Genomic DNA, 18472 nt, shown 5'->3' on the forward strand with positions numbered 1-18472 from the left:
ACAGCCAAAGATGGCTTTGGAATCCTGTTGGTTTGCATGGTTAGGTTTGGAAAGAAAAGTGAGTTCAGTTTTCCCAAACCCATGTAAGCACATCTTAGAGTAATTGATCATGCTTTTATGTGCCGGGGTGGGGGAAGGTTGGGGGATACTCTGAGTTCAGTAGACAGGAGGGAAAAGGTAATGTAGGAAACAGAAATGGGACACACAGCAGCCCTAGCCAGTAAGACAGGAAACTCTCTGAAGGGTCACTCATTCTGGAGCTTCTCAGAGAAGACAGTGCTCCTCTGGATTGAGAAGTTTCACTTCCTATTTCAGACTTTATGGGGCATTTCTTTAAATTGGAGCAAGATCTAATTTTGCTCTAGTTAGGCTTATTTTTATAAGAAAAATCAAAGCAAAGTTTAAGAGTCGACACTCTATGCTGCCCTCCAAGCAGGCAAACAGGCAGGAGTCCAGGTGAGTAATCACAATATAAGGATGGTGATCCCTTGATATCCTCATATTTTTTCATTTTTTTCTTCCAGTTCTATTGATATATAATTGACATACAGCACTGTGTAAGTATAAGGTGTACAGCATCATGATTTGACTTATGTACACATCATGAATACCACAAAAAGTGAATGAATACAAGATACCACAATAAGTATCGTGAACATCCATCATCTCATACAAATACAAAATTAAAGAATTAGAAAAAAAAATTCCTGTGGTAAGGACTCTCAGAATTTATTTGCTTACCAACTTTCATACATAATGTACAGCAAGTGTTCATTATATTTATAATGTACCCTCGTACCTATTTACCTTATAACTGCAAGTTTGTACCTTTTGACTAAAGCTCCTAAAAGCTTAGATTAAGGAATATCACCATATATAACTTAAATTTCATGAAAAAGTTCATCTTATATTAAGTGAAAAAAGCAGGCTATAAAACTATCTCCATATAGCCCTATATTTCATAATTAAATAATTATGTTTCTTTTAAAATCAGTGTATCAAAAAGAAAAATTGGTAGAATATCTGGAAATAAAAATGATTATCTTTTTATATAATAAGTAATAATGTCTTTATAATCTTATTTTTGTCTTTATAGGGCTGCACCCATGGCATATGGAGGTTCCCAGGCTAGGGGTCGAATCAGAGCTGTAGCTGCTGGCCTACACCACAGCCACACCAATGCAGGATCCAAGCTGTGTCTGCGACCTATACCACAGCTCACGGCAATGTTGGATCCTTAACCCACTGAGCAAGGCCAGGGATCATACTTGAGTCCTAATGGATACTAGTCAGGTTTGTTAACCACTGAGCCACGATGGGAACTCCCAGGTCTTTATAATCTTAAGAAAATGTGACAAAAGTTATCTTCCTGTGTCCTGACATTATTCCTTTAATTTTTAACTCATTAATAGCTTTCTGGGAGAGGGGACAAAGTTAAACATCTCTCTTTCTTAGCAGTGAGATTAATATATTTTCCAGCAAGTCCTGAGCATAGAATATCATTTTATGGGGAAAAATATTTGGATGTTGATATAGGTATATATATACATATGTACTCAAAATCAATGTGAGGAATATTTTAATAGAGTGACAGAGACAGTGAGCAGGGCAGGAAAATGGAGGATTTGGTTAAACTGTTAAATAAACTCATTGATAAAACAAATTAATAGATCATCAATACCTTCTAGGGAAACATTATCTGCACTTTACGCCTCAATCCTTTCAAGAGAATAACCATTTATTAATGATTATTTTACTTTTTATTTTTTAGGGCTGTACCCACAGCATATGGAGGTTCCCAGGCTAGAAGTCCAATCGGAGCTGTAGTGGTCGGCCTATGCCAGAGCCACAGCAATGCCATCTGAGCCACGTCTACAACCTATACAACTCATGGCAACGCTGGATCTTTAACCCACTGAGCAAGGCCAGGGATCAAACCCACAACCTCATGTTTCCTAGTCGGATTCATTCCTGCTGCACCGTGATGGGAACTCCAGTTGACCATATTTTAAAATAATCTTTATTGAAACATAGCATACAAAAGGGAAAGGTTATTAATCAAAAAGATATAGCTAAATGAACACACAGATGTAACTGCCACCAAGCTCAAGACTTTGCATCACCATGGCACCCAGAAGTACTCATTTGGTGTATTTTCGCTCACTACTGTTTTCCTTTGCCATGGCCATCATTATCTTTCTGATATCCTAGGTTTTGAGTGTTTTTAAATTTCGTATGAATGGAATATTTTTTTGCACCTGGATTCTGCTGCTCAAATTTGTGTAAGTAAAAGCTGTTGCCTGAAGCTATAGTTCATTCATTTTCATGTTGGTATAGTATACAATGTTGTGAATATAGTGTAATTACTTTATTAATTGTACTGTTAATGTAAATTTAATTATATCCAGTTAACTATTATAAATAATGCTACAGTGAACATTCTCATGCATGTCCTGTGGTGAACATTTATACACAATTCTCTTGGGTATATATGAGTGGAATTGCTGGGTCTCAGTATATTCCTATGTTAAGCTTCTGACAATACTACCAAATAGTAACACTAGTTTTTACAAAAAGTAATGTATGAGAATTCGTTACATCACATTCTAGTCAGTAAGTAATACTGTAATTTTTTTTTAATTTGTTCTGGTTAAGTGTTCAGTGGCATTTAATTTGGCTTTAATTGAACATCTTATATTGCATATACTCTTTTGTGAAGTGTTAGTTCAAATCTCTTGCCTCTTGTTCTATTGACTTGTCTATATTTTTCTTATTGATTTGTAAGAGTTCTTTACATATTCTGGATATAAGTATATTGTGAACTTTGTGTCTAGGATATATTTTTCTGTCTTGCCTTTTTATCCTCTTAAAGATAATAGAGTCCTTTTTTTATTGAAGTATAGCTGATTTACAAAATTGTGTTATTTTCAGGAGTGCAGCAAAGTGATTCAGATATATTTTTCACATTATATTCCATTATAGGTTATCACAAGATGTTAACACATAGTTCCTTGTGCTATATAGCAAATCCTTGTTACTTATCTATTTTATGTATAGTAATTTATATCTGTTAATCCCATTCTCCTAATTTGTCCATTCCCTTTCTCTCTCTCCTTCAGTAACCATAAGTTTTTTCTATCTCTATTTTGTTTGTTTGTATCATTTTTTATATTCTACATGTAAGTGATATCATATGGTATTTGTCTTTCTCTGTCTAATTTACCTCACTTAGAATGATAATCTAGGTCCATCTGTGTTGCTGCAAATGGAAACATTTCATTCTTTCTATGGCTAAGTAATATTCCGCACACACACCACATCTCTATCCATTCATGTGTTGATGGATACTCTTTATCTCTGGAATGTCTACTCTTTTGGTGATCACCCAAACGCAAATATATGCTATTTGTAAGATATAAACCTTAAATTTAAGAATGTAGAAAAGCAGAAAGCGAAATAATAGAAAAAGGTATCCTGTATGCATTAACCCCTCAGAAAAACTTTGTTTTTTTCCTGTTATTTGAATTTCTACCTTTCTGTGTTCTTATATTTAAAGTGTGGTTCATATAAACAGCATATAACCGAATTAGGCTTTTTGCTGTTGTTCTATTTAGTTTCTTTACTTTATAAAATCCAGTTGGAGAGTTTCCTTGTGGCACAGGAGGATAAAGATCCATCACTGTCACCAGAGTGGCTTGGGTCACTGCTGTGGCATAAGTTCAATCTCTGGCCAAGTGATTTCCAATTGCCATGGGCACAGCCAAAAAAAAAAAAAAAATCCCAAAAACAAACAAAACAAAAGCAAACAAGCAAGCAAAAATAAATAAAATCCAGTTAGTAGTCATGGTGTTTTAATTGAAGAATTTAACCAATTAATAATTTGATTTTTTTGGCCTTTTTGTTTTTTGAGGGCCACACTCACGGCATATGGAGGTTCCCAGGCTAGGGGTCGAATTGGAGCTGTAGCCACTGGCCTATGCCAGAGCCACAGCAATGCAGGATCTGGAGCCGCATCTGTGATCTACACCACAGCTCACAGCAATGCCGGATCCTTAACCCACTGAGCGAGGCCCAGGATTAAACCTGCAACCTCATGGTTCCTAGTGGGATTTGTTAACCACTGTGCCACAACAGGAACTCCCCAATAATTTAAATATTGAACCACCTTTTCCCTCTCCTTTCACTCCTTCCTGGTAACACTTTCCCTCATATATTTGTTATCATCTTTCCAATATCTTCTTTATTTCAGCACAAAGATCTTCATAACATCTAATCTTTCATACTATTAGAAGCAGAATACTATCATCTCTCATAAAGTTGACATTTAAGTTCTTTTTAAAATATTGATGTTGCCCACAATTTTGGAATGTATATCCATTTGTATGTTGCCTGGTGATCTGTATTAGATTTCTCTGAATTATAGCCAGGAGAATAATAAGTGAGGATGTAAACATTCAGTTCTATTTTATGTTGTCAAACTGATCCCTGAGGTGATTAAGCAAATTTAGAATACAATCCACTGTTGCTATGAGAGCTGATATTTCCCTACTTCACCAACATTTGATATTTGGGTTTTTTCAACTTTCCCATTTTGAAATGGTGTTAAATATCTGACTTTGAATTTAATTTGAGTGTATTTGTTTATTAGTGATCTTGAGTTTCTTGTGTTTATTGGGCACTTGAGATTCCTTTAGGGTGAATTGTCTGTTCAAATCTGTGTCCATTTAGCTTTCATTTTACAAATCCATGTATAATTTTCTTTATATTCTTGATTCTCATCCTACATACCTTTTCATTTTGTTTATTCTGTCTTTTGTGCTATAGAAGTTTGAGAGTTTTTTCATTTAAAAATTTTTTATTTCATCAAATTTTATTTACTTTTTATATTTATTTATATATATTTATTTTAATTTCCTTTGTTGTTGGTGTGTTTTGAATCTTTGAAAGAATATTTCACTCCCTCTTTCATATTTTTCATAAATTTGGGGACTTCTGTCATTCAGATTAAATATGTGAATATTCCCAACTCATTTTATTCTTCCCAAAGAGTATTTGTCAATCTCTTAAGAGATATACAAGTAATTTTTTAAAATATTTCTTTGCTTTACTACAAGGGTTTTAAACTAAACATAAACAAGTGTAGCATTTGAACTTAATAGAGATTACTATATATGAAAAAAAGCAACATTAAAAAAAACACTGAGAGTTTTTATCTCATTGAATAGCTATAATTTACTCACAATAGCACTAAGTCATTTATGGGACTACATGCCAGGGAACAAGAAGAGAATGGACAGTTATGGCAGATCCTTCTTCTTTCACCAATCATCACCTTAACACTCAAAAAGTGGATTCATTGACAGATGGTTTTTGTGCTAAGATACCTGAGCAGTCATTTTGGATCAATGATTGGCAAGTTAACCTATGGGGAAGCTATTTTTGTAAGGATATAGCACAACAGAATAAAACAGTCTTTTATTTTACGACTGCATAAAAATTTCCATCCATATTGGTACTTGGTACTCCTATTAGCAGAACTAATATTTTTGCATTGTAGCAGCAGTGGACATGTCTGAAGGGGTGTGTGTGTGTGTGTGTGTGTGTGTGTGTATGTGTGTATTGAGACATAGTCATTTATGTTGTCTGAATATTCAGTTGTAGATGGCTAAATGATTAGCAGTGATTATCAGTGTGCCAAACAAGTGGGCAAATGGAGTGGCCTTTTGCCAAGTCCTCCACTTTCCCAGAAGATGGGTACACCCACTTTCTATCGAAGTTATATCCCTAAACACTCTACATGTTTCCCCTTCCCAATACAAGGTTTACGTAAAATTTAGCATAATGCACTAAAACTTTTGGGTAACGAAAGTGAATTTAATAGAGACATTGGTTTCACAAGATTGTGAATGCCTGAATAGCACCAAATTGTGCATTTTAAAATGGTTAAAGTTTATCTTATGTGAATTTCACCTCAGTTTAAAAAAAAAAGAAAAACTAAAACAAGATGCATCCCAGAGTTAAACTATTTTGCGTTCTCATCACAATTGCAATTCTCAATAAATATTGAGAGGCATGTCGCTAATATTTGTAATCAACAGTAGTCAAAGTATGAATTTTGTGAAGATTGATGTTTGTATGAAATACCAGTAATTCAAGATTAGTCTTGGAATACTCTCATTCTCACACTGTTGTATCTTACTATGCTTCCTCACCTGGTGGATAAAGGGTATAGTTATAGCAGCAATGGGCTCCAACTGCACATAATTACAGCCTGTCTTATTCATCCAATCAGTTTAGGGATAGAAATCTGTAGGCATACCTTACAGTTGGATGTTTGAGAATTATCACTGTGCCTTTCAGCTATGGCTTTATGTTGATTTCTGAATTCATTTTCATTTTATACATGGATAAATAGCTAATAAGGAAGAAGGCAGAAATAGATGAAGGCAAGGTGATTAGAGCATGTGTATTCAATTGCCTTTTGGGAAGAACAGTGCTAGAATATCTCTCTAAAGACAAAATAATTTTATATATCAAATAAAAAGCAGGCAAATTAAAGATGTAGGTGAAACTGACAATATGCTGTTCATATTAATAGCTGTGTTAAAATCTCTAGTCCAATATATTCTAATTTTAACTGAAAATTTATTTTGTTATTTTATAGACATAGATGTCTCCATTAATGCTATCTAAGAAAAACACTGTTTTATCAAAAGAAAGTAAAATTCTCTACTTTATTTTAAATTAGCATAGCTATGTTCACTTTTGCTTGTTAACTTCTATTTTGAAATCTTGAAAAGAGTGATTGTGTGATCTGCATGCTCTCACACCACTTTGGGCCCTGAGATTCCTGATGCAATATTATTCCTGATTGTATATAAGGCAAGCCTTACTCCTTGTCCTCTTTCTTCCACCCAAGTTCTACCTTTTTTCTTCTAAAACCCCAATTTTATTCATTGTCCTCAGTATAGTTTTGTTCTTAAAAGGAAGCTAGGCCACAACCCAAGTGCAAGAGAGTGAGTCTTGACTGGTCTAAGCCAATCATGGTAGCACCATTCACCTTCCCAAGCAACTGGTTTTGGCAACGGCAGGTAACAACTCCAGGCAATAAAAATGAGAAGTCTGCTGAGTGGTTCTGGGAGGGACATCTTCACTCTTCAAATGGGACACAAGAGAGGGATGTTCTCTTTTTTACTTTTAATTGTCTACTTATGCCACTTGAAGTTGGGACTGGGAAGGAGCCCTGTGGCTTAGAGGCTATGGCAGGTTGGATATGCCAGAAGCAAACATTAAGACAGCAGTTGGGCTGTTATTAAGCCTTAAAAAATAAGAAAATCCTTCCATTTGCAATAACATGGATAGACCTGGAAGACATTATGCTAAGTTAAATCAGTCTGTCTCAGAGGGACAAATACTGCATGATTCCACTTATTGGAACTAACTAACATAGGCAAAGTTACAGAAGCAGAGAAGGTGGGGAAGGGGTAAATGGGGGAGTTGTTGTTTAATGGTATAAAAAGTAGAGTTATACAAGATGAATAAGTTCCAGAGATCTGCTCCACAACATGGTGCCTATAGTTAGCAGAACAATGTTGTGCATTTAAAACTTCATTAAGTGGGTGGATCTCATGTGAAGCATTCTAAACACACACACACACACACACACACACACACACACACACACACACACACACACACACACACACCCTTACACAAAAAGCAAAGGACAAATGGAATCTTTGGGGGGTAAAAAATATGCTTGCAACCTTGATTGTGGTGATGATATCATGAGTGTATGCATTTGTCCAAACTCATCAAAATGCACATGTTAAACATGTGCAATCTTTTGTATATCAATTATAGCTCCATAAAGCCATAAAAAACAATGAAAGCCTTTAAATGGCATACCTTTTATCCCAATAATTCTACATCTGAGAGTCTATCCAAGAAAATAATTTAGAATACATAAAAATCTTTATGCACACACACACAATGACATAGGTTAGGGTGCAATGTGTTTATTAGGGATTAGCAGCTGTGAAAGGAAGTGGCAAGAAGCAGGACTGGGGCAAGGGAGAAGGTTGCCTGTGATGCAAGTCCAGAAAAACTTCAACCAACCCTACATGGAGCTATGGATCAGTATCACCCACAGAAGCTGTCCTGTTTGAGATTACTTCTTTATGTCCCCACTTTACTCAGTCATCTGAAGAAAGGACATGACCTGATGCAGCTCTCTTTGGCCTAGGCATAATATTTCTAAAGAAGCTGATAGCCAGAGGCTCCTGTGGACCTCACTTCTCATAGCTGGGCAGCAAGCCCTTCCTTGGAGGGGCATCTGGGTAGCACATATTCCTGTCCACCATAGAGGACAAGCCAGTCCACTCAGGATTTCCCTGGAGTGACAGAAGACATCTGGGTCCTTGTTGATGCCATTGATCCACTAAATTAACCTCTCCTGGGAAGTCCCTGCCCCCAGGCTTCTTATTGTATGAGATCATAAAGGGTCACATTGTGTTAAAATTTCCATTACTTGCAGCAATGTGTCTTACTCAATACACTGAAAATTTATATGAAGTCTCTTAGCTTGTACAGACTTCAGGACAAATTTCTTTAGCCTGACCTTGAACTCTTGAGGTATAATTCTACAATTTAGTCTTCAATTGCACTTGCTATGACTAAGACGTTGCCTGCTTTTGCAATTTTCTGCCTTGGAAAAGGGGCTAAGACCTCATGTCAGGCTTTATGAATGTGCTGAGGAAAAAAAGCACAGGGCAAATTCTCACCTGAAGGTCGGGGTATAAGGAGAATCCTGTTTTTACTCGTGTAATAAATAGAAGTGCCTGGGGCCATCATTACCTTTTAAATGAGGCAAAGGGTGCCCCCACCTCCCTGCATGGGATTTAATTTTATTCACTAATTAATCCAATTCTTATAAACAATATCCAAAATCTAGCCCCTCCATTAACTAGCACCGTGAACTTCAGAGAGTCAGGAATCTCACTAAGCCTCCATTTCTTCATTCGTAAAATGAGATGTTTAGGCTGGAGCATCTCTAGGGCCTCTTCTAACTTTAAAACCTTACAATTCTCTAAGCCATATGTTCACTTCTGCTTAGGACTTTCTGTTTCCTGAAGTACATTTTTAATAACAGCCACCAAATAATAGCCATCCAGACACTTTCTGTTTAAATCACCCCTTTTGCCGGATGTCACCCCGAGGGCCTCTGAATACCTCAGTGGGGCAACAGACGCCAGGGAATCTGTCAGACAGTTCCCTTCTAGCTGTCTTCTGCTAAAATGCCTAATCATATCTGCTGTGTGCAAGCAGCAATCCAGCCCCGGGCACAAAGCAGAGGCGAGCAATAAAGTGTCCCCCGGTGATGTCTGTGTTCCAACAGGCTAGGAACAGGAGGAACATTGTGTACACTGTCTTTTGGGAACCAACTGGAGGAGACTCCTGGGCATTTTTTTAAAGGAAGCCATAGTTCTTTACAGCCAATTAGCTTTGATCCGGGAAGTCAAAGTGTATGTACATTGATTTGACTTTTTTATTACTTTCAAGGGAAGCTCTTACCTATCCACAATGCCTGAGGAACTCCCCCCACCCCCCAAAAAAAGTGTGATTGGTCCATAAGGATGGTTCTATCACTAGGCAACTCATAGAATAAGATATCTGAATGACCAAGATACTCAACTTCAGGAATACTCAAGGAGATGCAAATTAAATGCACAGTATGAGGCCACCACAAAATTTTAAAAATGGCTAAAATTAAAAAGATTGACAATGTAAGACTTAGGGAGGATGTAGAGCAGTACAGCCTCAGACACTGCTGGTATTGAGTAGAAGTTGGAACAGACACTTTGGAAAACAGGTTGGCAGCTTCTACCAAGTTTAAACATATGCTTCCTTTATGACTCAGCAATTCTGATCCTAGGTATACACTCAAAAGAAATGAGAGGCTATGTCTACAAAAAGATTTGTAGAAGAAGTTGATAGAAGATCCCCCCTCCCGCCCCCAATATCTGAGAGCTGGAAACAACTCAAATATCTATTAGGAGGAAAACGAAATGAAGTACTGACCCTTGGGTAAACTCAAAAACATTTTGTTGAGCAAAACAGTCAGACGCACCCATTGTGGCTCAGGAGGTTACAAACCTGACTGTTATCCATGAGGATGTGATTTGATCCCTGGCCTCTCTCAGTGGGTTAAGGATCATGTATTGCCATGAGCTGTGGTAGAGGGCTTGGATGCGGCTTGGATCCCGTGTTGCTGTTGCTGTTTCTGTGGCTATGGTGTAGGCCAGCAGCTATAGCTCCAATTCAACCCCTAGTCTGGGAGTTTCTATATGCCACAGGTATAGCAATAAAGAGCAAACAACAACAACAAAAAGACACACTCCAAATATATAGTGTATGATTCTTATATGATGTCTAGAAACAGACACGATGAATTTGTGGTTATAAAAGTCAAAATGATGATTAACTTCTGGGTAAGACAGAGGACAGTTTACTGAAAGAGGAATGAGGGGTGATCTGCCTGAAAACATTCCATATCTTAGTCTGGGTGGTTATGACACAGGTCATACATGAATAAATATCCACCAAGCAGAAATACAAATTAAAACTACAATGAAGTATCACCTCACATCAGTCAGAGTGGCCATCATTAAAAAATCTAAAAACCGCACAGGCCAGGGAGGATATGGAGAAAGAGAACCCTCCTACACAGTTAGTGGAAATGTAAATTGGTACAACCACTGAGGAAAAGAGTATGGAGGGTCCTCAGAAAACTGAAAATGGAGTTGCCTTACGACCCAGCAATCCTCCTTCTGAGCATATAGCCAGACAAACCTCTAGTTCAAAGACACACACACCCCTGTTCATAGCAGAACTATTTATAATAGGCAACACGTGGAAGCAACCTAAATGTCTACTGACAGATGAATGGATTAGAGGATGTGATACATTTATACAATGGAATATTATTCAGCCATAAAAAGAATGAAATAATGCTATTTGAATGGACCTAGAGTTTATCATACTAAGTGAAGTCAGCCAGACAACGAAAAATAAATATCATATATCACATGTAGAATATAAAAAAATGATGCAAATGAATTTATTTACAAAACAGAAATGAGACTCACAGACATGGAAAACAAACTTTTGGTTACCAAAGGGGAAAGGGGGGCAGAGATAAGTTAGGAGTTTGGGATTAACAGATACACACTACCATAAAAAAACTGGGTTGTAATGATTGTTGTACAACTATAAATTTAATAAAATTCATTTAAAAAATATATACACTACTGTATGTAAAATAGATAGCCAACAAGGACCTACTGTATATATAGCACAGGGAACTACATTCAATATCCTGTATAAACCATAATGGAAAAGAATGTAAAAAAGATATATATATATAACATACATTGCTTTGCTATAAACCTGAAATTAAGATAATATTGTAAATCAACTATACTTCAATTAAAAATAAAGAAAAAAATACACTGAGTTGTATACTTTCTATCTGTGCAACCTCTATGTAAATTATATCTCCATTTAAAAAATCATTATATCTCCATTTAAAAATACCACAATTGTTTTCTCATGTAGCCCCTCCCTTGGATATGCTGTCTTTCTTCTTGAAGCAATAGTCCCAAGCAAGTTGGACCCTGTTAGCTCCACCAACATAAAGAGACAGCCACAGTCCAGACCACCTGGAATTTAAAGAGGAGGTCAAGGGCAGTGCCATCTAAATGAACAGCCTCCATACATCAAATGCTTCCTATGTACTACCCACTGTGTATGTCACAATTTCTCATTTGTGACAAGAAAGAGCTACTTGCAAGGCAGGTACTATTAACTACATTTTCTAGATAAAAAAAAAAAAAAAAAATTGGTGCTCACAGCAGTGCTTCCCAATTGAATATAGCTAAGTTGCAAGACCTGGGATTCAAATGCAGTTCTGTTTGGATACAAACCTCTGACCTGCTTAATGCATCCTGCCCCTGAACCCAGGAGAAGTGTTGGAGGCAACCTAGCTCACCAGGGAAAATATCTATACATTTTCTCTTTTGCTATTTTGAGGATGGCTTCACTAGCCTTCCATAAGGTGCCAGTGGGTCAGAGTGTAAGCACCTCAGGTGTGAAAGAAAGCTCCCTTGCATGAAGTGAGAAGAAACTAATGAATCGCCCAGGCTCCTGCTGGCAATGCGTGGTCCTCACACCTGTTCAGGGGAAAATGAGCATCAAAGTACCTTCAACACACACACACACACATACACACACACACACACACATACAAATTAAAATCTGTATGAATGTGCTCCTTAGTGGCTTCACGGGATATGCATTTTTTTATGTTAAAAATATGACACCACTATTTCTAACCATAAGTCTCATTTTTCTCCACTCCAGGCTGCCAAGCATTTGGGTCAAGGAACTTTCATGTCTAAAAATGTTTCAAACCAAATAGTTCCTTGGGGATGGATAGCTGTGATTAAACTTGGCAACTGTTATGAACAGTATGAAAAGGACACTGAAATTAACACTATTATGCTATAAATCTCTTTGTGCCTTTGTGACAACTTTTTAAAGGTTATTATTAAAAATACATTGAGGCTTGATGTAATTATAAACACAGAGAAAAATAATAAAAGCAAAACACACCGAGCACCCACTGTAATTTGAACATACTGTGGATACTTGAAATCTATGTGCTAGAAAATGCGTAATAAAAGACTTGAATTTTTAAAGTACCGTTTTTAATCTTTTGGTTATTATCTGATGCTTTGCAAAACCCAGTGGTAATAAGGAACCCAAATGGAGTGCTAACAACTTCTTGTGGCTTAAAAAAGCACAATTATAATAACAAAATACCCAAAACCATATCAAAAGCCTCATGCAAACAACTATACCATCATACCTATAGCATTACAGTTCCTATGAACTAAAATTATGAATATGCACCAAACACATCTAAGAAGAATTAATTAATAAATTTTCTCATCAGATAGACACGTTCATGCAAATCAATTTATAAAACATAGATTCTAATCATTTCTTGGAAATGCTGTTTAACTAACATCTGTAGGTTTATCTTCAAAAAAAAAAAAAAAGAAAGAAAGAAAGAAAGAAAAACTCAAGAGTTACCTCTGCTATTTACCAGATTGGTGATCTTGGGTAAATCTCTTAACCTATCCTATTAAAGGCTCAATTTTCTTATCTATCTAGCAGAAGTAATAGTAAGGATGGAGTTAAATGCAGGCAAAGATAAATAAAATGGAATATTACAGCAATGGGCTGCAAAGAAAAAAGAATGCTTTGTTTCATCAAAAGCTGAGGATGTCATTTGGACCACACAATACTGAAATCAGCTCCCTGGCCAGTGGGTTGGGGCACTTTTGCACCTGAGGCAAAATAACATCTTTTTCTGAGTTTAGCCTTCCTCTCCCAGGACCAGCTGACCTCTGAAGTCCCAGACATGGATCACTTTAGGAAAATGAGAAAAACAAGGGCCCACCTACCCTTAAAAACAAACCAGAAGACTCCAACAGATTACAAATCTGTCCTTCATACTGTGAACTTTCACTTGGAATTTTACTCACACTTTCTTGTAGTAGATTTTAAAGACATTATTTACTAGAGTAGAATCTGACTAGGCAAACTGTAGGCTTCCAAAATCCTACCAAGAGTCTATTCTTTTTTTGCTTTTTGGGCTGTCTCTGCGGCATATGTAGGTTCCCAGGCTAGGGGTCCGATTGGAAGTATAGCTGCCGACCTACACCACAGCCACAGCAACATCAGATTGGAGCCGCGTCTGCAAGCTACCTCACAGCTCATGGCAGCGCTGGATCCTTAACCCACTGAGTGAGGCCAGGGATTGAACACGCAACCTCATGGTTCCTAGTTGGGTTCGTTTCTGCTGTGCCATGATGGAAACTCTCCAAGAGTCTATTCTTCCAAAAATTCTAGAGACATCTAGTATGCCCAGTATGTCTAAATAAAACACAGGGTGTTCATTAGTTAATAACAGTATTTTATCTGGTCTTCTCTTTCTCTTTTTTACCACAATTTCAGTGGTTACTGTTAACACCTTTCCCAGCTGTGGGCCACTGTGGGGTTTTGACCTCTTTGGGGGAGAATTTCTTTGGTCCCTCCTATGTAATCAACATTCGTGATGACATGAGAACACTTGTATCTGAACACAAACGCACTACCTTCCGCAGATACAGGCAACCACCCACCCAAAGACAAAAAGACATAAAAATAAGTCAGCTGTATCCAGCTGGCCTGGCTCCTGCAACTTACCGGAACAGAGTGTGTGCTAGCAGGAGCACTGAAAATTGCAGCCATCCATTCTCAGGCCATTTTGGCACTTTCCATCACTCACAGATCACCGGCTGCACAAGGACAGACTGAAACCTGCCACAGAGCTGGAAACTAAGCATGCAGCCTTCCTCTAGCTCGGAAGGGATCCCCAGGCCTGACTTGTAGATCCTGAGCTGGGGGACGATAAGCTACTGCAGCTGTGAACATCAGGGTACTTTCCAGATGTCAGTATCTTGTTAGCATGACCAGAAATAACATAAACAATACAATTTAGGTAACCTTCTTTTGTATTTTCCTGCATATCCTGCTTGCGAATGAGAAGATCATAATAGCTCTAGCCTTTTTGATGACTAGTTTATATCTTCATTGATTAATTCCCCTGATGGCCCATGAACATATCTCATGTAAGCAGGCCAGTGGGGGTAAACAGCTTCAGGGTGTGTCACAGGTAAATAACTAAGCAGCATATGTTTAGTTGGTTTCATCTGAGAAACAGTGTTTCTCATAGTAACCTGATTCTTCTTGCTGGGCATTTATGAAATAGGTTTTCTGCTGGGTCAAGAGACGCAGGTGGAGCTCTCACATGGATCAGGAATTATCTGATAGCACTTCACGAAACAGTGGAAGAGAAATCCTATACTCCACACAGGTCATTGGATTTGTTTCCTACTGCACCTGTAACAAGTTATTAAAACTTGTGTACCTTAAGGAGTTCCCTGGTGATCTAATGGTTAAGGATCTGGTGTTGTCACTCCTGTGGCTTGGGTTCCATCCCTTCCACATGCTACAGGAGTGGCCAAAAAAAAAAAAAAATTAGTACCATAACACAAATACATGATCTTGCAGTTCTAAAAGACACAAATCCAAAATCAGTCTCAGTGAGCAGAAACCAGTGTCTGTCAGCTGTGCTGCATTCTTTCCAGAATCCCTGGGGGGAGGGGAGGTGTTGGCAGAATCCTTCCTGACCTTTATCAGCCTCTAGAGGTCCTACATTTTACTGTCTTTCCCCTCCCTTGGCTACTATCCTCAGATCACCTTCACTGTGCCTGATCCTCCTGCCTCCCTCTTGTAAGGACCCTTCAGATAATCCAGGAAAATCCAGGCTAATCTCCCATCTCAAGCTCCTTCCTCATATCTGCAAAATCCCTCCCACCACATAAGGTGGCATAGTCACAGATCCAGGTACTAGAATGTGCACATCATCAGTGGGCCAGCCAAGCAAAGTCAACTTTAAATCTGTTCTTTTGTTTGTTTGTTTTCAACTGGAGTATAGTTGACTTACAACATTTGTGTTCGTTCCAGGTGCACAACAAAGTGATTCAGTTATACACATACATATTAAATATATTTGTTTTTGTTTTTCTTTTTAGGGCTGCACCTGCAGCATATGGGAGTTTCTAGGCTAGGGGTTGATTCAGTGCTGCAGCTGGCCACCTACACCACAATAGGAATGCCACATTTTCTTAATGTCATATCTCTTCCTGTTTAATATCCAAAATTCATATACCACATTTACCTCTCAATATAACGGTTTTGTATGATGTTTATATAGAATAAAAATTTGGAGTGTGTACACAGAACGCAATACAATGTTTTTAGCAAAAATTTACGTGGGAGGAATTCCCACTATGGCAAAGTGGGCTAAGAAGCTGACTGCAGTGACTTAGGTTGCTGCAGAGGCACAGGTTTAATCCCTGGCCTGGCGCAGGGGGTTAAAGCATCTGGTGTTACTGCAAGGGCAACAGATTCAATCCTTGGCCCAGGAATTTCCATATGCCATGAGTGCAGCCATTAAAAAAATTTTATATGGGAAATTTCTTGAGCTATGTTCTAAATACACTAAATACCTGATTACTGTATGAGGACTCTTTGGAACACACCTCAAGTTTGTCCCACTGGAGAATGGAGAAGCTGTGCCATTTATGACAGAGTCCCATGTCCAGGAGGGTCTGAGGTTTGCTCTAGGGGCGTTACCCGCCCACCCACCTTCTCTCATGAACAAGCTTCCAGGTGCAAGAGGAACTGTCAGTGTGTGAGGCACCCCCAAATGCAGGTGAATGCAGAGGGGCTAAAGGGTTACAGTACAGAGCATCAGCAACATCTCTTACAGCCTGAGTGCTGACTTCCTGGCTGTGTTATCCCTGTGAAAATTCATCGTGTGGTCTTCTTATGTATGCATACTAGTCTCCAATGAAACACTTTAAATATTTTTGTAGGAAATGTACGAACCATGAAGAGGGTGTCATTTCATAAAAAAAACAATACAAACTGAGACTCCTTCCACTCAAGATCAAAACTGTTTCTCCAACTATTTTGGCTGGAGTTTCAAGGTGACCCAATCTGCCTCTGCTTGCCTCACCAATGTCAGCCTCTCAGAGTTCTGACATTGATAGAGATGGATGGAGTAGGCACAGGTAGTTGTAGAAGTCCCAGTAAGGGACCATAGATAGAGAGGGAAACCTAGGGGACTTTGGGGAATCACTGTAAATTAATAACTGCTCAAGAGGGCCATCAGAACAAGGCAGGCTTGCTTGACTAGTGGAGATGCGAGAATTGCCTCAGGTCACTGGGTGGGGGATGGGGTACGACCTACATTCAGATTCAGACCAAGAGCAAGAACTTGAGGACCTCCCTTCTTTTGATTTGAATAAGCACCAAGACCAGATACCTAGGAGGAGCTACTACTCCAAGAAAGAGGAAGAGACAGTCTTTCCCCATCCCCACCCACCTTGGGTGAAAAAAAAAATGGTAGTCCAGGAAATCCAGAGCAGAGCCTCCTTGCATGCCCACTTGCATCTCTCACAAGCATTCTATCTCAATAAATCGATTTCTTGCCTATCACCTTGTCTCTCCCTGAATTCCTTTTGTGCAGAGGCACAAAGAATCTGAACCTCAGTAAGTCCAGACACCACTGGGTGAGTGATTCTAATTTAAAACCGTGGGTTCAAGTCTCAGTCTGGGTTCTGGCTAGGTTCAGGCCGTTAGTGCTGTCGGTTTCAACATGACATCAAAATTTTTGAGATATGGAGAAGAACGCTGTCCAGGCAGTTCAACTCATGCTTACAAATGTAAACATTCATTTGGTCACTCACTTACTTGTTCATCAGGTATTTGCTGAGCTCTTAGCCGGTTAAGGACTGTGGATGACACTGGTGATAAAATGATGATCAAGTTCTTCCTCAGCCTGCAGGAAGCTCATGGACCAGTAAGAAGAGTAGGTATGTAGTCAATTAAGCATGACAGAGAGAGTTAAGGAAACAGCAACATAAGCAAAGTTCCATGAACATCAATTTGGTCTAAGAAGTTTGGAAGTGGCATTGAAGGGCCATTTAAAGTAGGAGTGGGATTTCGATAAGAAGGAAGAGCAGAGAAGAGATAAATGAAAACAAAGGCATGAGGATGGGTGGCGCCTTTGGTGAAAGAGAATATAGCTGAGGAAGGCCACACTCTAGGTGGTAGGGAAAGGTAATGATGCTGATATGGTGGGTAGTGTCAGATGGTATGGGATCTCAAATTGTGCATTATTGTGACCAGAATTTATTTTGTAGATAAAGAATCCAGAAAAGGTTTTTAAGTGAGGCAGTGGCATCCACAAACCAGCATTTTCCGAAATTGGGACTTTAACTGGAGGATGAGTTAGAGTGAGAAAAAACTAAAGACAGAGAAGTCAGCTGATGAGCTATTGAAATGCTGCCAGGGACCACAATAAGGGTGTGTATTTAGGAGGGTTTAAACCTATTATCTATATAAATGTTTAAGCTTCACTATTAGCTGTGCCCTCATGGCCCCAGGCAGGCATACAAGGAGCTGTTCAGGCACTATGCACCTTTGTTATACAAATAAAGGAAGAAATAGCCCTCCTTAGAAATCTAAAATATATCTACAGAGGTGAGACAAGGCAAAGAAACACAATTTAAACATCCTGATACAAAATCAAGTAAAACAATAAAAGAGAAAATGAGCAAATAAAATAGAGGTGAATGTGTAAGGAACTGATAAGGATGCTTCTATTGGCTAAGCTATTAAATTAACAAAAAAGCAAATCCAGCTTTTGTGAGGGAAAAGTCACAAGGTGCACGGTTTTGTTTTGTTTTACAATAGGAAGAAAGGTATAAAAAAATCATTTACAGCAGATTGA

General features: G+C 38.3%; 1 protein-coding gene across 7 annotated transcripts in view; it reads right to left on the reverse strand.

Annotated features, from left to right (window-relative positions):
* LOC102158325 (uncharacterized) overlaps window positions 1-18472 on the reverse strand; it is a 503690-nt gene that overhangs the window by 169587 nt on the left and 315631 nt on the right. The window contains exon 2 of one of the 7 annotated variants that reach the window (XR_014822504.1): window positions 15038-15118. The exons of the other annotated variants lie outside the window; for them this stretch is intronic. The gene's annotated coding sequence lies outside the window, so the exon portion shown is untranslated. The remainder of the gene's footprint in view (window positions 1-15037; window positions 15119-18472) is intronic. 7 annotated transcript variants of the gene reach the window in all.

This window comes from Sus scrofa, chromosome 13 (assembly GCF_054392235.1).
Source record: "Sus scrofa isolate SSC_HxYL_T2T_F1_AM1 chromosome 13, Sscrofa_HxYL_maternal_Yorkshire_Landrace_v2.0, whole genome shotgun sequence".
NCBI classification, from domain to species: Eukaryota; Metazoa; Chordata; class Mammalia; order Artiodactyla; family Suidae; genus Sus; species Sus scrofa.